Source organism: Otolemur garnettii, unplaced genomic scaffold (genome assembly GCF_000181295.1).
Source record: "Otolemur garnettii isolate 467f Iridium unplaced genomic scaffold, OtoGar3 scaffold00039, whole genome shotgun sequence".
NCBI lineage: Eukaryota > Metazoa > Chordata > Mammalia > Primates > Galagidae > Otolemur > Otolemur garnettii.
Genome location: NW_003852434.1, coordinates 11,706,706 through 11,712,702, shown reverse-complemented (window position 1 = coordinate 11,712,702; position 5,997 = coordinate 11,706,706). Strand labels below are relative to the sequence as shown.

The following is a 5,997-nucleotide window of genomic DNA, read 5'->3' as shown; positions in this document are numbered from 1 at the left end:
ATCCCCTCTGTTTTATCTTCCCACAGGTCCATCTTCTCTGAGGGCCTCTCACAGGCCCCAAGACATCCTTTCTGCCTCTTATCTCTCTACCTATCTCAGCTCCCAGCCCCTCTCATGCTTTTCCTCGGCTTGGCTTCCCCATTTCTTAGAGTTACCAGGCATCCTACTTTATCCTCAGCCACCACTGACAGAAAATAGGTCTATTTCTCAGAATCCGCTCATGCTTACTGTATTTTCATCATAAAGTCTCTATTTTATCTTTTCCTGTTACCTGCCTGTCTTTTTCTTCGTACACCTTTCGTCATTCCATTTTTCTATATTAGTTCCAATTATTCGTAAGTCTCTACTCTTTTTGCTGAGAGAATATTGAAAGTGCATATGCTGGACCTAAAATTGTGTTTTAACATGGACCAATTTTAGTGACTGCCTCACAGGCCACTTTAACTGAGCTTTATTTTAAGTCCCCAACAGTACCCTGGTACTTTTCCATGAGTGAATTGGAATCCTTGGCTGTAAATTATCTAGGTCAGACAGAAGAACTTGAAACATTTTGTCTATTTTTGGCATTTTCTAGAATGCAAACTCAGTGCTGGGTTGAGAGGGTGATAATTGTTTCCACTGATGTCTTTCCATTGCATCTGGCCTTCAGGATAGTTACTGAAGTAAAGGTTTTATATTAAACCCTGGCTTTCTTTTCTATTTATTTCCTCTTTGAGTCTTGGGTGTGGGTGGGATTGAGTGAGGTGTGTCTGTACCTAAGGCAGAAGGGAGTGCAGATGGGTAACTCAGGTGGGCATGTAGGGGGGCAACTGGAAAGAATCTTTCTTTGGTACTTTTCAAAGTGTTTGGTTACAAAATAAGGGACTTGTTGCAAAAGGGATATAGACTGAGGTTTGGATTTGAAAAACTTAAAAAGACGAGAGAAAGGTAGGTGGGGGTTGGGGGATGAGAGGGCTGTCACACGGTGTGGCTGTTGAAATCAAACTACCTTGAGCTGAAGGTGGAAATCAGTAGACCAAGAGGAGATGGGAAGAAAAGAATCTGATTGCTTTAAATTTAGGGGTGTTCAGGTGCTTTAGTATCCAGATCTTCTCTCCCCTTCTTCCTTTCTTTTCTTTTCTTTTCTTTTTTTCTTTTTTGAGACAGAGTCTCACTACATTGCCCTTGATAGAGTGCTGTGGCGTCACAGCTCACAGCAACCTAAAACTCTTGGGCTCAAGTGATTCTCTTGCCTCAGCCTCCCAAGTAGCTGGGACTACAGGTGCCCACCACAATGCCTAGCTATTTTTTGGTTGTAGTTGTCATTGTTGTTTAGCAGGCCTGGGCTGGGTTCGAACCCGCCAGCCCTGTTGTATGTGGCCCTCACCCTAACTACTGAGCTACAAGCACCGGGGCCCCCTTCTTTCTTTTATCTCAGGGTCAAGGGATGGTTACTTAGAATGCTCCTTCCCTTATCTCGGGTGCATTTTCCTGCCTCCCTCATGTATAGTTCATTATTTCCAAATACACTCATGAGGTAACTACACTGGCACCATTGGAAATGGGTATAAAGAACAAAGTGTGCTTGAGAACTCGTCTTTCATCAGAAACAACAAGAGAAGCACATGGATCTGCCTGTTAAGTGACTTGGTGCTGTGGAAGCTGAGGTGCATCAGGGAAGACTCAGGCTCAGTGACAGGGATCAGGACAGTTTTCTAGTAAGAGGCACCTCTGAGTAGAAAAGGTGAGAAAAACCTTTACGGCAAAGTAAACATTGGTGCAAAAGCAAAAGCATTGGAGATCTGGCTTAGCAGGGATATTTGGGGAGCTAATGGCCAGTGGACCTGCTTGGCCAGCTTGACTTTTAGGAAGAGGATGTGTGTGGATGTTCTGGAAACTGCAGAAGTAGACGGGAGTCAGAAGATGAAGGACACTGAGGGGAAGGGCGGGCTTTGAAGAAGCCCAATTCTTCTGCTTTGAAGAAGCCCAATTCCCAACTGGAATCATGACCAATATTAACAAGTAAAAAGAGCACGTTGCAGAAAGTATTGAATTTAACCAAACTTGAGATAGCATTGATTGTATGACACATTTTGATTTCAGAGACTAGTTAAAACATGAAAAAGTACATCTTAAAATAGCAGAAATACAGCATGTTTAATAAAATCCTACTTTTAGAAAAAAATGTATGTATATGTATTGGGGGGTAAGATTTAAGGACTATACCTGTAATCCTAACACTCTGGGAGACTGAGGCTGATGGATTGCTTGAGCTTAGGAGTTCAAGACCAGCCAGAGCCAGAACAAGACCCATCTCTAAATAAAAATAGCCAGGTGTTGTGGCGGGTGCCTGTAGTCCCAGCTTCTCTGGAGGCTGAGGGAAGAGAATCACTTGAGCCCAAGAATTTGAGGTTGCTGTGAGCTGTGATGCCGCAGCTTTCTACTGAGGGGGTAAGAATCTGTCTCAAAAAAAAAAAAAAGATATAAGAATAGATAAGGGGTGACTTTACTTTTTTAATACCCTTATAAACTTATCTGATAGCAATAAGAGTCTGTTGCTTTTTAGTTTGGAAAACACACGAAAGAAAAAAGTCACATAAATGAAAACCAACAAAGAAAGAAACAACATCAATTCTTTAGGCTGGAGGTGGGAGATGAGGCCGCCTGCAGGGGGTCAGTTTAGAAGTTCGTGTGATAGGCTCAGAGCCTGTGTCTCAAGCAGCTAAGGCGCCAGCCACATACACTGAAGGTGGAAGGTTCAAATCCAGCCCGGGCCTGCCAAACAACAATGACGGCAGCAACCAAAAAATAGCTGGGCGTTGTAGCAGGTCCCTGTAGTCCCAGCTACTTGGGAGGCTGAGGCAGGAGAATTGCTTGAGCACAGGAGCTAGAGGTTGCTCTGAGCTGTGATGCCACAGCACTCTACCCAGGGCGATAGCTTGAGGCTCTGTCTCCAAAATAAATAAATAAATAAATGAAGAAGTTCCTGTGATGATCCAAGAAAGGAGTGAAAAGAGTCTGAAGTCAGCAGTGACTGAAAAAAAAGAAGAGACGATAGATTTGAGAGATATTTATGAATTAGTAGGTGAATTTACATAGGATTTGGAGCCAGAGAATTCTAGGGCTGAGGAACCAGCTCAGCTTGCTCAAGTGGCTGGCTGGTGCATGGTGACCACTGACCCAGATGGAAGATAGAGAAGGAGTAGTTTTTGGAAATGGGAAAGAAGGTAAATTCAATTTTGGACATACTAGGTTAAGGGGCCTGCAGGCCGTAAAGTAGAACTATTTAGAAAGCAGTTGGTAATGTATAGACTTGAGGCTCCAGGGCTATGTGACCTTAGCATCTATTAAATGGTCATTTGGATGACAGGTGAGGATGAAACTGCTGAGAAAGGGAATGGGAGCGGGTAGGGGGTGAGTCCACATTTACCAAAGAGAAAGAGGGAAAGAACCTGTCGAGGAGACTTAGGAGGAGCGGCTCCAGGAGGAGAGGAGTCCTCTGGAATATGTCGTCTCAGGAGCACGACAGCCATCCAGAGCGGATGCCAAGTCAGACGAGAAGTGAAACAGGACCCCAGCCTGTGAGGCAGGTCACTGGGGCTGGCTCTGGAGCAGTTTCAGCACAGTCGTGGGGACGGAGGGATGAGCAGTGAGCGGGGGGCACTGGGGTAAGAGAGACTTGACCACAAAGGGAAGGAGAACAGAAAATTTGAGATGAGGAAAATAACAGACTGTGTAATGTAGGATTTTTTTTTTTGTAGTTGTTAGAGGAGATACAATCATGTCTACGTGCTGAGGGAGAAGCGCCAGGAAGGGTATGTTGGAAGGCCTGGAGGAGACAGTAAATAATTAATAAAATCGGGCTTGGGTAGGGCTGGAGTCCAGAGTTCAGCAGACGGATTCCCTGGGACGGGACAGGGGAGAGCCAGGGGAGAGCCACTTTGCCCATTAAGAACGGAGAGAAGAAAAGTAGCTGTTGTATTAATTAATGTCAGCTAAACTGCTATAGAAAATAAACCCTAACTCATAATGACTTAAGCACAAGGTTTGTTTCTCACTTCCATCCTATTTAGAAGTGCCTGACAGAGAGGCAGGCAGCTGTTTTCTGGGCAGTTATTTAAGGACGGGGGCTGATGGCAGCTCAGCCAGCTGTAACACCTGGCCTTGGTATCGTCCCACCACTTGCCAGAGGGGAAAGGTCTTGGTGATGTGCACGGAGGACGTTTGTATACACCAGGCGTGGATGTGGTGGACAACACTGCTGCTCAAATTCCATTCCAAAAAACTTAATACCATGATAACATTTCACCGCAAGGAGGGATGAGAAACGTGATGGGGCTGCATGTCCAGCGGAAGGAAGGAACGGTTTCTGCCACCACTGTGGACACACATTCTTTTCTTTCGTCTAGGAGGAGGAAAGCTGAGAGATTTTTTTTTTTAAACATACTTAATTCACTTTATTCTTGTATAAAAAACCCTATGTTGTAGCCATAGCTGGAGCCTGGGTCCTCTGCACAGAGACTCTGTTGTGGGTCTTGACAAGATGATCAGTGAATTCTTGGTAAGGAGACTTGGTAAACACTGTCTCTTTCCAGAGATCAGGAGTGAGATAGCTATAGGTCTTGAAAATGGCATCAAAAGTGGCCTTGGCAAAGTTGCCCAGGGTGGCAGTGCAGCCCCTGGCTGAAGTGTAGCAGTCGTCCATCCCAGCCATCATTAGCAGCTTCTTAGGCACAGGTGCTGAGACAATGCCAGTTCCTCTAGGAGCAGGGATGAGACCTACCAGCACAGAGCCACAGCGGCCTGTTACCTTGCAAGGAACAATGTGAGGCTTGCTGATCTTATTCCCCCAGTAGCCTCTCTGCACTGGGACAGTAGAGAGCTTAGCCAGGATGATGGCCCCTCGGATGGCAGTGGCTACTTCCTTGGAACACTTAACACCCAGGCTGACATGGCCATTGTAGTCCCCAATGGCAACAAACGCCTTGAACCTGGTCCGCTGGCCAGCGCAGGTCTGTTTTTACACTGGCATAATCTTCAAAACCTAATCCTTGAGAGATGCCTCCAAGAAAAAATCAATGATCTCAGATTCCTTAATGGGCAGAGAGAAAAGATAGATCTCCTCCAGGGATTTGATCTTTATGTCCTTGACCAGGCGGCCCAGCTTTGTGACAGGCATCCACTCTTTGTCCTTGGCCTTGTCTCCGGGAGCTCTGAGGCCTTGGCCCTGACCCTGACCACGGTCACGACCTTGGCCTCGAATGCTGCTGCTGAAGCCTCCATAGAAACCACCATGGCCTCCCATTCCAGGGCCCCCGCTGCTGCACTGGCATTATACGCCATTTGGTGTTTTTGTCGGAAAAAAAAAAGCTGAGAGATCTTACATGGGATGAGCTCCATTCTCCCTGTTATTCACTGAAGTGAGTACTTAGATGAAGAAGCAGGGATAAGGTCTGGGGAATGTTGTTAGCCTTGGGAGAGGCCTACAGGCCTTGGTTTGGTCAAAGAAACTGACTTACTAAAAGTTTATGGTGCCACCGACCAAGTCACTATGAGATTTTCTCCAATAGGGCATAGTACTGTGGGGGGTTAGTAATAGGGAGGGCAGGCACTGGTCTGTGCCACGGTTGAAGGTTGGCAAGTGGGGGCACAAAAATTATGATGTATGGAAGAAGGAAGTGGCGTGGATGGACAGTGAAGGCAGTCGGCTCTGAAGAAGGCTAAGAGATAGGGAGCGAAGGTTCGAGACAGTCTTGGGGGGTTGAAAGCTGGCACAATGTGGGCAAGTTGAAGGTTAGGACATTGTGAGCAGAATATCAAACATTCTTAAGTCTTGAGGCTTCGGGTTTCCCAAGTGGAATAGTGTGGGGTGATGACAAGGTCCAGGGTGTGGCCTGGGGCTGAGGCCTAGTGTAATACTGTAGTGATTAGCACTTGTGTCACATTCCAGACCATTCTTCCTCATCAGATCTTCAGAATAAGTGTGTACAACAGAGGTCATTACTATTATGGATGAAA

General features: G+C 46.0%; 1 pseudogene across 1 annotated transcript; it reads right to left on the bottom strand.

The window, feature by feature from the left end:
- Positions 1 to 4,419: 4,419 nt before the first annotated feature.
- On the bottom strand, positions 4,420 to 5,290 carry LOC100945462 (annotated as a pseudogene). The gene has a single exon (XR_001161303.1). The product of XR_001161303.1 is annotated as a 40S ribosomal protein S2 pseudogene (transcript).
- Between the last annotated feature and the right edge of the window lie 707 nt (positions 5,291 to 5,997).